This window comes from Schistocerca gregaria, chromosome 2, assembly GCF_023897955.1.
Source record: "Schistocerca gregaria isolate iqSchGreg1 chromosome 2, iqSchGreg1.2, whole genome shotgun sequence".
Classification (NCBI taxonomy): Eukaryota; Metazoa; Arthropoda; class Insecta; order Orthoptera; family Acrididae; genus Schistocerca; species Schistocerca gregaria.
In genome coordinates this window covers 901,960,720-901,979,067 of record NC_064921.1, presented here as the reverse complement: position 1 = coordinate 901,979,067, position 18,348 = coordinate 901,960,720, and the positions used below count along the sequence as shown (strand labels likewise).

Here is an 18,348-nt window from a genome sequence, read left to right as displayed (position 1 = left end):
GTCCCGAGTTCGAGTCTCGGTCGGGCACACAGTTTTAATCTGCCAGGAAGTTTCGTATCAACGCACACTCCGCTGCAGAGTGAAAATCTCATTCAGTGTAAGATGTGTCGCACGAGTATTTTACTAGAAAGTCCGTGCATGTATCGAAGTCTGCCACCTGCTTTGTTTACGACTGCGCTCATACCACCATTCCGTTTCAAATCCCTACAAACTGCTACGTCCAGGTATGAGTTGATCGATTCCAGTTGTGGCTCATTCATACTGTATTTGCAAGATATTTCGTCTTTTCGTTGTGTTATCTATGCTATTTTAAATTTCTGAACATTTAAAGTAAGTTTCAAATATTTCAGCCACTCAGAAATCTTATCAGTATACGACTGAGTACTTGTGCTCTTTCTCTTTTTTTTTTTTTTTTTTTTCAAGACAGCAATATAATTGCATCTTCTGCAGAAAGTCTGAGTCTGCTGTTAATAACAAGTATTAGCTGACCAGGAGGGGAAGAAGAAATTGGATTTGGTGTGACCGGAGGCGGCATGGGAGTGGGGGGTGGAGGGGGGGAGTCAAGAAAGGGAAGAGGGACTTAGAAGAAGCTGGAACTTAGACATCATCAACTGCGTAGTGTGATAGTTTCGGCAGTCTGTGGTGCTAGCGGTACATTTTTTATTTATTTTTAATAGACACGATGTGCTGACTATAAACACAAAACGAGAACAAAATCTTCTGAGGACTTGAGCCGCATCAGATAGTTATATATCTACTAGCCTTCGGCCGAGTGCTTCTCAAGTGCCTAATTGCTTTGTTATCTCCCTCCCTCTCTCTCTCTCTCTTTTACTAATCATGGGGTCGGAGGGTCCGACAATGCGAAGGATAAAACAGGCACGGCAGACACGGAATGGACACATTTCGGCGATGGACTGAGCAAGTGGCGTCACATCCGGTATCCTAGCTGTATAAGAACGAGGCCAGTAAACGTACGGAATTATTTCTAACCTATTTTCCTTACGGACTGACGAAACAAACGGCTCTGTTAGTTGTCAATATTATTATCACGCCCACTTCCACAGCTCATCAAATTCAGTTGTAAACAGAATTGAGCTGTAGCAGTCGATTTTTCCTCAAAGAAAGCGTATTTCAGTAATTACTGTACACCTTCACTCTTTTCGTAGTTTCTACGTTTCATTAGAGATACAGTACTGGACTTGTAGGTCCGTCTTGATACAAACACTTTTTTGTTATCACCGAAAACGGCGACATGAACTATTACGCTTTATCAGAGCTGGACATATTCGTCACTATTAGGTTATCAGATAATTATAGTGAGGCGAGTTAAGTGCGTAAGATATAAACTTTCACCACAGAAAATGTCACTGTTAAGAAAATATTCCGGGCTGTCATGCAGTGTCCGAATAGATTTCACATTAAAACCCACCGTTTCGTCCCCATTTGCGGAGGCCAAGGGAAACCGTAACTTCTTTACGTGTCCGGTCCACACTCTGGCCCGCTACTAACTGCAGTAGCCTGCTCCTGCGCAGTGGTGTGGCATCAGATGCTTTGCTACCCGAGCTCAACTGACCGTTGTTTGTTGTCACGCTCCGCTGTTGCTATCAACCTGGTAGACATCTTCTTCAGCACCAGGATCCCGGTGGCAGGAGAAGGACGTAAATCAGATACTTAAAGTAGCTATGACCCTCTTGAAAATGTCATCAGCAGATGGAAACGAAACGATGGGTGTTACTGTGAAATAGATTCGACTACGGCAAATAGCCAGGAATATTTTATTAATTGTGACTTAAATTTGTTTTGCAGAACTAAGTAAGTAAGATTAGGGTATACCGTCCCATCAATGACTTAACTAGAGACGCCTTAGCGGAGGACGGGGAAGTAAATCGACCTCGCCCATCCAAAGGAACAAAGTCAACCTTTGCCTTCAGCCATTTAGGAAAGTTATGGAACATAAATCTGTATGGCCGAATTGTGGGTCTGCATCTCCATCTTCTTGAGTACGAGTCTAGTGACAATTCACTGCGAAAAATCGCTATGTCTTTTTTATAACGATGAGGATTCGAAGTATTCATTAAGGCACTCGAAGACAACTCTTGACGTGCTGTATGTGGAATCACAACACGCTAACAACGTTGTAAAGTGTGAGCTAACCGAGTTCCGAATTCGAAGAGTCCATCCGGTTATGGAGCACATTCTCCTTCAGCGCGACAATGCCAGACCATACATGCGAGCTGCAACATCTGCAACAGTCCAACGCCTTGAGTTCACTGCCATCGACCATTCTCCGTATAGTCTCGGTGTGTCCCAATCCGATATTTATCTGTTTCCAACACCTAAACAACACCATAGGGGACTTCACTTTCATAGTGATGAGGCAATGCAAGCAGAGGTGAGGATGTAAATCAAACTCGTCTCTCGTTGAGAGAAACGTGTTGATTGCCCTGGATGTTAAGTTGAGAAGTAAAACATACCGGGTATTTTCGTAAGAGCGCGCAAAAATTTAACAGGACGTAGAGGAAGCTCAACTGAACATCTTGAGGTAGGGAATCTGGGGTCCGAGAAGCCAGCTTAAGGGAGCTGAAACTTCTTTATTAAAAATTTTACTTAAACTGCTGAGTGAAATTGAATGCAAGTGAACCTACTTTCTCGTTACTTATTCTTATCATGTCAATACTGACCCACAATATTCCAGCGCATCGCAGTCTGCAACCTGACGTCAAATAACTAATTCAAAAAATGGCCCTGACTAAAAAGAAATCTTAACAATAACCTTTACATTTCATTAAGCACTTACCTCACAAAAATCTTCGTTACCCTAACTACTGCAATACAGCGAGCGTCAATACAGCCAGCGAAATAAAAGATTCTGATTACTAAAGCCACTAACTACTAACAGGCATGTGGTTAACAAAGGAAAAATTTGTTACAAACCAAATAATTTATTTTTTACTTTCATAATGTGACATCCAGTTCAAACACAAACATAAATCGTCATTGACATCTAGTACAAAGGTATATAATCATGAATAATACTCACTCTCCAAGTCGAACTTGTACAGATCGTTAGCCTACGCTAACACTTCAGACCTCTACCCTCCATCAACGCTAACTTCTCACATCTAACATCCATGACTGCTGGCTGTTCACCTCCAACTGCCCAACAGTACTTCCATCACTGCTGGCGACTAACTTCCAACTGCCCAACACTATTACGATTAACTTCCAACAACGAGTCCAACCAGCCACAGAGTCTCTTACAAGGAAAGTGCAGTCAGAGATACAATGCAAAGAGCTACACAGCACTGCCAACACAGAAGCAGCCCGCTTACAAGGTAATTGAAATAAAATCGCATCAGCGTACTTTCTTTTTTACACTTATAACAGTTATCTGCAAATACAGTCATTGACACAACGGACGGACCGTTTGTACTGTATCTTACAAAATATGCTGAAGCTGAAGGCCGTCAACCTCAATGCTAGCATGACATTGGAGAACAAGATTCTGACGCACGCTAACAAATATCCCTGGTATGTTTCGAATCACACCACAGGCAGCTACAATTCTGGCAACTAATTTCATCTCCGGATCCGCTAGGGTCCCGTACACAAACGCCTTACGTATCCACATACAAAATTATCGACGAGACTGAGGTTAGGTGACGTGGTAGGCCATGGAATAGGACCACCCCTTCCGATTAAGCGAACGGGAAATACAGCGTTGAGATGGTTGCGGACGTCCACGGACGTTCACTGTCGTGTTGTACCCACGTCTCTCACGAACTGCCAAGGATACGTTGTTCAACAAGTCAGGTAGAACTCTTTATACAGACCTCAAGTACAGGTGGCCATTCAGACGGCCAGGTAGAAGTTGCGGGCCAATGAGATTCTCTCCTACAATGCCGGTCCAGATATTCATAGCAAAACGTACCTGATGATTCTGTCACGGGACAATGTAAATACGATGCAACAGCGCCCTTCTCGACAAGTAAAGTAAACAAAACCTGCATCATGACTTCTTAGTAATCAGGGTCGTCCTCCTTTTTTCCTTGTGGGGCATAAATAGTGTACATGTAAACTTGTACGCGTGTTAGTTGTAAATAAGCTGGAGAACAGTAATCCTAGACAAATCGGTATACAAGTGTTTGTTCATAGCTCCCTAATCTGGCTTCTCCCTGCATCCCCCCCCCCCCCCCCCCCCAGGTTCCCCATTTCAAACTGCTCAGGGCAGCATTCTGTATGCCCTGTTACATTTTTGCATTATCTTACAGAAACACTATGTATAGACCTGAAGAATAAATATCTAGAATGTTTCCAGAACGAGATTTTCACTCTGCAGTGGAGTGTGTGCTGATATGAAACTTCCCAGAAGATTAAACTGTGTGCCAGACAGAGACTCGAACTCGGGACCTTTGCCTTTCGCGGGCAAGTGCTTTAGCATCTGCGCTACCCAAGCACGACTCAGAAGAGCATCTGTGACGCAGACGCAGGAAAGCTTCTGTGAAGATTGGATGGTAGGAGACGAGGTACTGGCAGAACTGAAGCTGTGAGGACGGGTCGTGAGTCGTGCTTAGATAGTTCAGATGGTAAAACACTTGCCCGCCCAAAGGCAAAAGTCCCGAGTTCGAGTCTCGGTCCGGCACACAGTTTTAATCTGCCAGGAAGTTTCATTTAGAATGTTAATAATGTTTGTTTTATGTAAAGACTTTAGGAGTTTTCGCATAAAATATTCGGAGACAATACTTTTCAGCACGCCCTTGTAGAAGAAAATCTTACTGTTGAGTTCAATGATATACTTTTCACGCTTGTACTGCCATATAGCGTAGACTTCGCCAATGGTCATATTAGTTTCTCCAGTATAGCCTGTTCCCTGTCGTCAGCTGTGTAACTACATTTATGTGTGCCTTTCTGGATCATCAGTCCCCTTTGTTCAGGGGGAGCCGGTAGTTGGGAGACAACGCAGAGAGCAGACATTTGATACAGACGGGCAAGCTCCGTGGTGAACGGAATGCATATTATTGTTTCTTGCCATTTGTTACATTGAAAGTGTTGTAAGTCTAAAAATCAAAGTGTTCTGTTTAAACATATGAGTGGAAATAAGAGCAGACCGGAGAGCAGGGAGTATTCCTGCACCATAGGGAAGACCGGGGCTAGTTGTTAAAATTTTTTTTGGAATCTCGTATACCTCCACACAAAACACATACGTCGATTGGTCAGATGCCAAAAATTAGCCCATCGTTTAGTCTTCACAACGAAATTTTTGTCATAAATGTAAGTTCAGATTGTTAAGCCCTATATCAACTTTTTGTTACCTTGTATGATATAACAACCTACCCCACTATGGGGCATCGTGTTACACTTTATGGGGTTAGTTGTTACATAATAGTTAAGAAAAAATATATATATGGAATGTCATATATTGTCATAGTGTTTCCAGCATTGTTTTTCATCCACACATCTGATGCAGAGTTAACATATTTTTTAAATGGGCTAAACACAGCTCTGTCTAAAGGTTGCAATTTATGAGACGTATGTGGCGGAAAAGAGAGAAGGACGTTTTCTTTGGCTACGTCCAACACTCAAATATCAAGTTGCGTTTGATGGGTGTCCAAAAGAAGGAGAACCGGTCGCTCTCTTGTAGCCCTGGAATGATGAATGGAACGAAGCATGAACGAGCGAAAATCTTGCCCTGTCATCCACCCTGACTTGTTTGCAGACCCTGCGCTACCTTATGGCCCATTTCGAAGGAAGTAATCCCTGATGTTCTTTCTTCGGAAACACAAAGAAAGGCCGGATTGAGTTTCCAGACCCATTTACTGCCAAGGCAATTGTAACTAGAGTTCCTCTTTCAGCAGACGTTATGGCACCGACTTGTTTAATTCCTTTCCTTGCTACAATTTTGGCAGGCGTTTGTACCGTGGTGACGGCAATCTCGTCAACATTATACACTTCTTGACATTGAAATTTGTATCGGTCATAAACTTCACTTAGATTTGTAAAAAATCTACCTACATTGTGCTTATTGCAACTTGTAGCCCTGCTTAGGCTGGTAGCATCTGGTGTGCGGATCGAAAACGTTTTCTTTCGTTCCAGGAATCCTCCAAACCAGTCAGTGGAAGCTAGTTCTGCATCGCTCCAACCAACGGAAAACTTGACATTATTGTTCATGGCATTTTGAAGTGCTACACTCCTCACTTCCTTCGCAGAAAGTCCATAGTAGAGCTTAGCAGCTTTCTGAATGTATTCTTACAGCTCTGCTTCTTGGTCGTCTGAGAAAACCTGCCGAGATCGCTTATAACCAACGCTTGGCACAAGCAGACAAGAAAAATTGTGAAACTTCCTGGCAGATTAAAACTGTATGCCCGACCGAGACTCGAACTCGGGACCTTTGCCTTTCGAGGGCAAGTGCTCTACCAACTGAGCTACCGAAGCACGACTCACGTCCGGTACTCACAGCTTTACTTCTGCCAGTATCCGTTGGTAGAGCACTTGCCAGCGAAAGGCAAAGGTCCCGAGTTCGAGTCTCGGTCGGGCACACAGTTTTAATCTGCCAGGAAGTTTCATATCAGCGCACACTCCGCTGCAGAGTGAAAATCTCATTCTGGAAGAAAAATTGTAATAGGCTGTTATAGGCTACGTTTCCCTGCGGGTATCTGTTATGTCAGAAGAGATTAATTTGCTTAGATATATTGATGTATTTGCACGTTATATAACACCAATAATCTACAACGCCACAGTTGGCGTCACTGACAATGAATAATAAGCTGCCTACCTCCCTTTGTTGATTCCATTCGCTTACAAAACCTTGTCAGCGTCATGAAATTTATATTGTACTTTTGGGCAGTTTACCGCAGTGAAGAAACGCCACTTAGAACTTCATTTGCCGCTTCAGCATATGTTTCCTTGTGAATAGTGCCTACCATCTGGCGGAGCAACGAGTAAACTGCTCTAGCGCGGAAATTTTTATTGTCAAGTAACAACTTGCCCCGTTTAACAACTATCCCCGGTCTCCCCTACACTAGTAAATCAGTTGTATGAACGCTGGAGCTACAGACCTTCAGCGGAAGAGTTTCGTGCACTTACTAAATGTTGACAAGTAGTCAACGATACCAGTTCGGGTGTAAGAAAGAAAGCGTCTGCATCAAGGCAAACCGAAAAGGCCGCGTCCTATTTCAGTAACGCATTCGAGCATATTAGATCGAAAACCACGTGAGTTACGAATAAAAAAACATGGATCATTCGAAGGCAAAACTTCCTGCGCACGACTACTTCAAAGTGTGAGTAAATTGTGAGTTTGTTTCTAGCGTTTAAATTTCGACTTCATGTTATAAATGTCTCCGACTACTTCATAGCACTAAGCAGTATGTTGTAACGCGCACTCTTCAGTTACCAGTAACTGCTGTTTATTGCACGATCGGTTGCGAAGGCTAAGCTTGATCTTCAGGTGCCACCCGATAATTACGTAATCACGACAGAGATTTAGGAACCAGGTTTTAAATTGTAAGACATTTCCAAGGGCAGATGTGGACTCTGACCACAATCTGTTGGTTACGACCTGTAGATTAAAACTGAAGAAACTGCAAAAAGGTGAGATTTTAAGGAGATGGGACCTGGATAAACTAAAAGAACCAGACGTTGTACGGAGTTTCAAGGAGAGCATAAGGGAGCAATTGACAGGAATGAGGGACAGAAATACAATAGAAGAAGAATGGGTAGCTTTGAGGGATGAAGTAGTGAAAGCAGCAAAGGATCAAGTAGGTAAAAAGACGAGGGCTAGTAGAAATCCTTGGGTAACAGAAGAAATATTGAATTTAATTGATGAAAGGAGAAAATATAATAATGCAGTAAATGAAGCAGGCAAAAAGGAATACAAACGTCTCAAAAATGAAATCGACAGGAAGTGCAAAATGGCTAAACAGGGATGGCTAGAGGACAAATGTAAGGATGTAGAAGCTTATCTCACTAGGGGTAAGATAGATACGGCCTACAGGAAAATTAAAGAGACCTTTGGAGAGAAGAGAACCACGTGTATGAATATCAAGAGCTCAGATGGCAGCCCAGTTCTAAGCAAAGAAGGGAAGGCAGAAAGGTGGAAGGAGTATATAGAGGGTCTATACAAGGGCGATGTACTTGAGGACAATATTATGGAAATGGAAGAGGGTGTAGATTAAGATGAAAGGGGAGATACGATACTCCGTGAATAGTTTGACACAGCACTGAAAGAACTGAGTCGAAACAAGACCCCCGGAGTAGACAACATTCCATTGGAACTACTGACGGCCTTGGGAGAGCCAGTCCTGACAAAACTGTACCATCTGGTGAGCAAGACGTATGAGACAGGCGAAATACCCTCAGACTTCAAGAAGAATATAATAATTCCAATCCCAAAGAAAGCAGGTGTCGACAGATGTGAAAATTACCGAACTATCAGTTTAATAAGTCACAGCTGCAAAATACTAACGCGAGTTCTTTACAGACGAATGGAAAAACGAATAGAAGCCAACCTCGGGGAAGATCAGTTTGGATTCCGTAGAAATGTTGGAACACGTGAGGCAATACTGACCCTACGACTTATTTTAGAAGCTAGATTAAGGAAGGGCAAACCTACTTTTCTAGCATTTGTAGACTTGGGGAAATCTTTTGACAATGTTGACTGGAATACTCTCTTTCAAATTCTGAAGGTGGCAGGGGTAAAATACAGGGAGCGAAAGGCTATTTACAATTTGTACAAAAACCAGATGGCAGTTATAAGAGTCGAGTGACATGAAAGGGAAGTAGTGGTTGGGAAGGGAGTGAGACAGGGCTGTAGTCTCTCCCCGATGTTATTCAATCTGTATATTGAGCAAGCAGTGAAGGAAACAAAAGAAAAATTCGGAGTAGGTATTAAAGTCCATGGAGAAGAAATAAAAACTTTGAGGATCGCCGATGACATCGTAATTCTGTCAGACACAGCAAAGGACTTGGAAGAGCAGTTGAACGGAATGGATAGTGTCATGAAAGGAGGATATAAGATGACCATCAACAAAAGCAAAACGAGGATAATGGAATGTAGTCGAATTAAGTCGGGTGATGCTGAGGGAATTAGATTAGGAAGAGAGACATTTAAAGTAGTAAAGGAGTTTTGCTATTTGGGGAGCAAAATAACTGATGATGGTCGAAGTAGAGAGGATATAAAATGTAGACTGGCAATGGCAAGGAAAGCGTTTCTGAAGAAGAGAAATTTGTTAACATCGAATATAGATTTAAGTGTCAGGAAGTCATTTCTGAAAGTATATGTATGGAGTGTAGCCATGTATGGAAGTGAAACATGGCCGATAAATAGTTTGGACAAGAAGAGAATATAAGCTTTCGAAATGTGGTGGTACAGAAGAATGCTGAAGATTAGATGGGTAGATCACATAACTAATGAGGAAGTATTGAATCGGATTGGGGAAAAGAGAAGCTTGTGGCACAACTTGACCAGAAGAAGGGATCGGTTGGTAGGACATGTTCTGAGGCATCAAGGGATCACCAATTTAGTATTGGAGGGCAGCGTGGAGGGTAAAAATCGTAGAGGGAGACCAAGTGATGACTACACTAAGCAGATTCAGAAGGATGTAGGTTGCAGTAGGTACTGGGAGATGAAGAAGCTTGCACAGGATAGAGTAGCATGGAGAGCTGCATCAAACCAGTCTCAGGACTGAAGACCACCACAACAACAACAAACGCATAGTGGTCGAGACAGTCAATCACCAACGTCACAGTAATGCATGGTAAGGTATGACCGGCAACCGAGTCACCTGCCTCGACAGGACTAGACGGCACGACACAAAACGAGGAAATTAAAAGCCCTAGCAAGGCGTATTGGCGTGTGCCGGTAAACGTACTCTTCTGCACTTCAGCCTCGCCTTCTCTCCCTCTCTCTCTGTCTCTCTCTCTCTCTCTCTCTCTCTCTCTCTCTCTCTCTCTCTCGCACACACACACACACACACACACACACACCCACACACTTTCAAAAATGGCAACACTGAGCGACCATAGCTGCCTAACAGCTGCCTAGTCCGAACGCTACCAGAGCGTCAGTTCCTTAAATGAAAGGCACACACTTCTGTCTTCGAAGGATTTGGTCTGAGTTGGTTCCGATTGTAGTAGCTTGACAGTGTTGTAAGTGCTGTTGTCGGGTTTCTTACCTCTCTTTCAAAGCACGAGCTCTGCGTAGCAAGGGCTAGGTCATCTGCATACCAGAATCTCCTTGTGCCTGGGGTCAATGGCTGGTCGTTGGTATAGATGTTGAAGAGAAGTGGAGCCAAGACACGGCCCTGAGGTAGACAGTCTGTATTCCTACTCTGCAATTCACAATTAAGTGCCTGCCTGAGAGTTCATCGAATCACTTTCACACTATCGTTCAACTCTCAAACAGAGGTTTCATGCTGAAAGAATATACCCATCCTTGCAACCTAAAGATCCTCTTCTTCAATATTAATGCTAGAAGCCCGTTCTGCAGGAAGTGGAGATAAGGGTTCGCTATAAGACGTTGCGTTAGCACAACCGTTCCAATGAACTGTCGATATGTAGTAACACACCAGACCTTTACAGGGAAGCGTTCTTGAAAGTGTGTATCCACAAAGACGCGTCGGTTTTCGTTGGACCACCGATTAAATTTAGTAGTTATACTGATAATGTCATGACTGAAAGTCAATCAACTGTATTCAGTATTAATGGAATAACATGGCGATTCGCAATTAGCCAACAGCGTAATTCCAATGGGGACAGTACATTACAAATGCTGAATAGGTCGCTTAGTAAAACGGCTGTGCCGGTGAATGAATGACTAATATTACGCGTTTCAGGATTTGGCATCATCAAATATCAGTCAGATATGAAGTCATTAATGCGTCAGTTGTTGACGTTTTACTAAGTGACCCACTCAGCATATGTGCAGCACTGTATCAGATATACATATGTTGTGGTCGTATACTCTCTGCACGCCTTCTTGTCGCATCTCCAAATAATTCCAACCGCCTACATTCATTTCGTTCTGGAAGATGTTTAAGTCGATGTAAATAAGCATAGACACTGCTTACGTAACGGCCATCATATGCACGTAAGTGGAATATCCATATCTTTATAATTTCTGCGTCTGTTTGTTGAAGGACTCCGCTGTATCATCTGAATAATGGTTCCTTCTTCATTCACACTCCGTCCGTCTGCATGTTCAGATTATATACGACACCTCCACACAGCAGTAGTTTCACTCAGTTTAGCAATAACACGAATACACGCTCTAAATCTGGACTGTTAATTTCTCTGTTAACTATTGGACAAATATTATTAGTAAATCCAGAACGAGCAGTTGTAATAGTTCAAACATAAGTGTTCTCTACTCTAAGAACACTTTATTCTTGAGGAGTATCATAGTCAACAAACAATCAAATCACCCATTTCACTTTCTAAACATTCATGGTGGTGCCTGTTTGTTCTATATCGTGTCTCCCTACCACTTTCGCGCAACGACGCTCTGAGCGTGTTTTTTAGGGAATTGACTAGTTTGAACCTGGGACCTGTTGCTGGTAAGGAGACGCCAGACCACACATGACATGTAGAATTCAGAAGAGTTCAGTGAGACTAGCGATGATATAACCAAATACTAAATTATCTCAGCGTCAGCTCTACTGCACTCCCTGTAAAAGAATTTTAATACTAACTAAATTTAGTGGAAAGGGTTCAAGGCTTTCCTATTTTTAGTTAGCTGGTAAAATAACGTCGAAAAAGCAGTTAAGTTTACTATTGGAAATTTTATTCTACTCACAAAACATTGTTTATAAATTGCACTATTGATAAAAGGAGATGCATTAATACAGGATGGCAAAAACCAACTGCGTTCAACAAAAATTAGAACGAATATTCCCTGAATGTGTTTCCAAGTTCTACAAAGGATCGAAGGATGACCTATGCCATATCACATCTATAATCTAGGTTTAAATTAAGTTTCACAAAAGAGCAAACTATGAAAATGGTCTACAGTGACCCTCAATTATCTTTAATTACGTATCTAACTTGTCGTAAATTACAGTGGCTGATGTGGCTTCTCAATAACTATATAAAAGAAAAATCATCGCGTTTCAGATCTGTTCTTCAAGTGGCAAATGTGAACACCATGAGTTTTAATTAACGATCGACACTAGTATTACGCAAAAAAGGGGATGTAACAGATGAGACTCCTGCAGTTCTGAGTGAAGCCTTATGCGCTCAAAAATGCGGCATCGCATGCGTTCATTATCTTGTCGGTGTTTAAGCAGCGTCAGGGCGGCAGCGGCCGGCGCAGCAGCCATCCAGCTGGCCCTCTCGGAACCAACTCTCCTCTAACTTCTCCTTACTAAAATTTACCGCAGTTGGTTTAAAAAAACTATTTGGCTATGTTTTCATCTGACCAATCAGGGTCTCATTGTTAACCTTAAGCTCCGCCTACAAAGATTCTGTCCATCCAATGAGAAACGTTATACTTTTCGTGGTGCGGCAATGTTTTTAAAGTTTGCAACGTAACAGAGACGCTAAAAAGTCTCACGCTAAAACCTGCAGCTGGTGTGGTCCATTTAGCGTTATCGTAAGATCTATACTGTTCTTCTGGAGGGCTCTATCTTTTAGCATGGGCTGGGGGGTGGTCCTTGACATACCTGAGACGCGAAAAAGTCTCACGCTAAAACGTGCGGGTGATGAGCCCTAGTGGTTAGCTGGCGACGTGGGTGTCCAGTCAGTCCCTTATCGTAGGGCCTTCTAGCTTAACACGGTTCTGCTTTCGGCTTCTGTTCTCGTTTCTCCCCTCGGAAATGCGTCGGTCTCTCGGTGGGAAGGTACGACATGCATTTAGGTATTCTTGTGTTAGTCTGTGGCATTCCATTTGCTCACTCGTTACTTGTATTACTTTGGTTAATTTAATGTCACGATTTATTCGGAGCTATGTGACATACTAGTAGATTTGCTTATTATGTCAGGATTTTCATGGAAGTTGTTGGATTTGCCTGACACCTTACAACTTGTTAGATTATAGACATCGATCTACCTCAGTGGTTTTCAAGCTTTCTGGGTCCACTGCTGATTTGATCTGAACGTGAACACACCCCTACTGAAAGGATCTCTGATCAAGCTGTGTTCATCAACTTGGTCTGGAAAGTACTTCTCATCGTAATCACTGAGCTAAATTAAATGACCCTAAATATAAACTTCAATTCTTCACTCAACTGGAAGACACTGTCTTCTAAAAAATGCGTGAGGAGTAGGGAAAACGCATGTATATACGAGTATTTATCGTATAACATTTTCTTCCACAATACCAGTTTCCTTCTCGAGGGTGAAACTCTTCTGCCAATTGTAGAATGGTGGCCTCATAACCTTGAAACCATACATTCGAATAACAGAGTTCTTCAAAGACGTCACAAAGTTACTTTAGCTTCAAAGCAAAATCACTGTCTATGAAGTTTTCGGAATTCATGTTTCTCCTACTCTAGAAAAAGAGTCAAACACATTCCTGAGTACCTACACCAATTTCTACCCATTTGCTCGTTAAAGTGAGTGAGAGTTACTGGAATAAATTGAGGGTCAACGCACATTTTCTGAAAATACACTGCGACAGAAAAGTAAACTCTTTAAGAGGTTACCATTCACTCAAGGTTTAGTTTTACAAAACATGGTTCAAATGGCTCTAAGCACCATGGGACTTGACATCAGGGATCATCAGTCCCATAGACTTCGAACTACTTAAACCAACTAACCTTAGGACAGCACACACAGCCATGCCCGAGACAGGATTCGAACCCGCGACCGTAGCAGCAGCGCGGTTCCGGACTGAAGCGCCTAGAACCGCTCTGTCACAGTGGCCGGCTATTTATTTTGCAGCAGTATATATGGAGTATGTGAAAGAAGTACATTTACAGATCAATAGCCCAAGCAGTTCTGAGATACCGTTATCGACCCATGCTGAAACACCCACACTGCAACATGGCGTAGCCTCCACTGGCGGCAGTGTAGGTGCTGACTCTGGCAACCAGACGATCGTACAGTTGGCAAATACTGTCCTTGGATACGTTATACCACAGTAGCTCGATCTGTTCACGCAGTTGCTGAAGATTTGAAGGTTGATGAGTCGTACGAGTCACTTCTCGTCCCCTCATAACGCACATGCGCTCAACAGGAGGTAAGTTCAGAGATCGTGCTGGCCAGGGAAGTTGCTATACGTCTTTCAGAGCACGCTGAGTTTCATGGACAGTGTATAGAAGAGCAGTATCCTGTTGAAACAACACATTACCTTCCTGTTACAAGAACTGTGAAAGGAGCGGTATAATATCTTTCTGCACGCACCGAGCGCTGCTTAGCGTCCCCTCCAGAAACAACAAGGGTGAGCGAGAGTTGTAGGTTATCGCACCCCAGACCATAAGGCCTGGGTAGGGGCCAGTGTGGCTAGGCCGATTGCTCTCTAAGAGACAGCGGTCTTCAGGTCTGCATCGTACGCCCAGTTGACCATCTAACTAAACTAAACTTCTCCCGCACAGGCCATGAAGGCCCAAAGGTACCGACTGGCCGCCGTGTCATCCTCAGCCCACAGGCGTCACTGGATGCACACCGCTCTCCCTGCCGTATGTCAGTTTCCGAGACCGGAGCTGCTACTTCTCAATCAAGTAGCTCCTCGGGTTGCCTCAAAAGAGCTGAGTGCAGCCCGCTTGCCAACAGTGCTCGGCAGACCGGATGGTCACCCATCCAAGTGCTAGCCCAGCCCGACATCGCTTAACTACGGTGATCTGACGGGAATCGGTGTTGCCACTTTTTTTTTTTCTAGTGTGCGCTGATATGAAACTTCCTAGCAGATTAAAACTATGTGCCGGACCGAGACTCGAACTCGGGACCTTTGCCTTTCGCGGAAAAGTGCTCTACCAACTTTTATTTTTTTTTTTGTTTTTTGTTTTTTTTTACCCCTTTTTTTTAAATTAATGCTATAATTCACCACCAATTATCGTCATGAATAATCCGAGACATTATTCAATATTCCTGGTTTGCCTCAAAATTATCGGAAACTCAAAACATTTTCGTAAATGTTAATGGGGCATGCTCTTGTATAGATTTATTGCAAAGGCCCTGTGATTGTAAAAAAAATCGCTGTCATATGTTGCGCAAGATATCGCAGGTTTGTTTGTCTTTACGATAATTACCAGTGCGGTTCTTGTTTATAATTATTATATGTCTAAAAATTGAAAGGTTTCCCAATCGACTTTGCTATTCTGATTAAAAACCCAATGCTTCTCCTCATATACTTCACAATGAAAAATGGAAAACCCCACCGCCATTAATTGTGTTGTTGGACAAAAAGAAAATAATTTTTATTCAATAATGTAACTAATTTGTTGAAGATAATGTAGGTTTGGAAAACTTTCTGAATAATTGGTGGAACAACGAAAGAAAATGAAACAGTAGAAAAAAAAAGTGCAGCAAGTGGAATCGAACCCGAGACCTCTGGCGTAAGGCTCCGAGCCCTAAACATTTTTTTTTTTTTTTTTGAGAATGCATTAAAAAAAAAACGAGGCAGCCATGTGCAAAATGTTGCCAATAAAGTGAACTAAAAAGGGCCATCTTGCTCGCCGCGGTCACATTGCTAGGCGGGCGGCCAGGAACGGGCGGTCGTCATTACATTGGGCATCACCAGCCACCAATCGTAGGAGCGCCCGGGGCCGCTGCACACAGGCAGAGACTGTTTCTGTTACCATAGGGGAATCGTGGAAAGATCATATCTACAAGTTAATGTCTTCTCACACCCGGCACACCCCAGCTGGGTGGTGGGTCCATGAATGACGAACCCAAATAGTTCGCAAAAAGGTTCCGGTAATCCTGTCTGTTCGTTAAGACCAGAAACTCGTCGATCATATAGTACCATAAATCGAGGACGTCTTTGTCTCCATCGCGGTATATGTAGTGTATCGCCATTCCTCGTACCCAATTAACCGCATTCATCCGGGTCATAGGGAAATAGACAGCGTCGGGATGAAAGAGTTCTTGGGGTAAAATCGAAACGTAGGGGCGGCGGAGCAGGAAAGCCAGGATCTGGCGGATCAGTTTCCAGCACTCACGCGCGGGGCCACAGTTCAGTCTATGTTCGTCCGTGTCTAACGTCGTGCAACGGGGGCACACAGGGTCGTCAATTAGGTGAATGGCATGCAGCCGTTGTCGGGTTGGAAGTTTCTCGTTAACGACCACATACCACGTCGACCGCACGAAAGTAGACAGGAACGGCGCGTGGATGGCTCGCCATACCCGTGGCCAGTCGACCGTAGGGTGGCGCCGTACAATGTCGTTATCCGGAGTCCAGTGCTGGAGAGCACTATAATAAGTCTTCGCTGTCGGATTCCGTGTCTCCGATATAACCCGCAACACATAGCTATGCTCTACGAAAAACGTTCTAATATGTGACAGCGAGGGCGATAAATGTCCAACTGGTACCGGTGGGTACAGCGTACGTGGGGCCACTTCTTCAATCAGTAGGCCGGGGAGACTGGCTGTTGGTGAAAGCCAGAGTCGCCTCATGGAACGGAGATACAGTGCCAGCGCACTGTGCTTGACGTGAGTGAGTACAACACCGCCTTTGTCGAAGGGTAAAGTAAGCGTAACAAAACGGATCTTGAAAACAGCACCATCGTTCACCACGTGTCCAAATACTGCCTGTATCCTGGAAGCCATCGTGTCCGTTATCGGCAGTACATGGGCGTAATGGTTAAGGTGAGAAGCCATGTACACATTGACGTATTGGGCGCGTTGCAAAATGTTCAATGATCTGAATTTATTGAGACGAGCCTCTAAACGGAGTCGTCGTAAGACCATACGATACTTAAAGGCCGCCATGCGTTGTATTTGTCGATGGAGTGATATCCCTAAACACTTGAGCATCGGGACCTTTGTCAGAGGTACGGCCAGACCTGCAGGCATTCCTCGTCCTACCTCCATGTAGCGTGATTTCCGAAGGTTGAGCACACTGCCTGCCACCGCCCCATACTGGTGGAGCCAGGAAAACGCCGTGTGTATTTCGTCACCAGACCGTGCTAAGAACATCACATCGTCGGCGTATGCACCACATCGAAAGGTTACGGAACGGAGGGTAAGTCCTTCTAAGCGTCGCCGTAGTCCGTGAAGAGCTGGTTCGAGGGCAACGGCGAAGAGCATGGCAGAAAGAGGACAACCCTGCCGGACGGACCTGTTGACACGGACGGGGGCGGACCGACAGCCGTTGATCATAATCCTCGTGACAGCCCCATGGATCAATCGAAGCACAACAGACGTCGTCAGACGCGGGACACCGATGTGTTCCATAACAGCACGCAGGAAACCATGGTTAACGCGGTCGAAAGCATGGTCGAAGTCCAGCGCAACAAGAGCGCCTTCCACTGAGGCAAGGTCGACGACGGTTCAATCCCGTCTCCGGCCATCCTGATTTAGGTTTTCCGTGATTTCCCTAAATCGTTTCAGGCAAATGCCGGGATGGTTCCTTTGAAAGGGCACGGCTGATTTCCTTCCCAATCCTTCCCTAACCCGAGCTTGCGCTCCGTCTCTAATGACCTCGTTGTCTACGGGACGTTAAACACTAACCACCACCACCACCACCACCACCATGAGGCAAGGACGTTGGCAGTCGACGATCACTTGCATGCAAGCAGAATCTGCTTTCATCGCTGAGAACCATGGCGTGGTCGAGCCGAGCGTCGATGCTGCTGCGTGACTGGAAGACGGAGGTGTGCGTGTCTCTTGTCCCACTAGGCTAGGCGCTAATTGAGACGCGTATAGCGCGCGTGGCGCGACGCAGCGCAGCGCGCGTTTTTGTAACATCACAGGTTCAAATGGGACCGCGCAAACTGCGACTCGACGCGCCTGGGACGCGACACGCGCCTGCGCCACGTCGCGCGGCGTTGTGGTTGAGGCACAGTTTCTCGCGCCGCGCGTCGCGCTTGCCTCGCTAGCACCGTGGGAAATTTGAGGCGGGGAGCGGAAAAGTAGCCCTGCCATATGCTCACATCGGAACGGCGCATATCAGCAGTAGTAGCATTGCCAACACGATAAATTTTGCCTTACTGTGTACTGAATTTTATTGCCTTTGGGTAGTGTTTCGTTTTTCGCCATTTAAACGCTCCAGCTTTCTTCGTTAGCACGTTATACTTTTCTGTTATTTATATCTGCATAGTTTTTTTTCTTCTGTCAAGAAAAATGTATACTTCAGTAACTGATGAGCCATTGGCCGCTGGAATTGCACCATATGCCTCCGCGATGATTTAGATCGCAAGAAGGGACAGAGGGTAGTGAGTAAGGAAGCAAGGAAGATTATAAAATCATGTGATTAAG

At 44.3% G+C, this 18,348-nt stretch overlaps 1 protein-coding gene and 1 non-coding gene across 2 annotated transcripts in view; one reads left to right on the top strand and one right to left on the bottom strand.

Annotated features, from left to right (window-relative positions):
* Window positions 1–18,348, top strand: part of LOC126336041 (uncharacterized) — a 417,766-nt gene that overhangs the window by 114,371 nt on the left and 285,047 nt on the right. The window lies entirely within an intron of this gene.
* On the bottom strand, window positions 6,359–6,433 carry Trnas-cga (transfer RNA serine (anticodon CGA)). The gene has a single exon. It is a non-coding gene; the product is annotated as a tRNA-Ser (tRNA).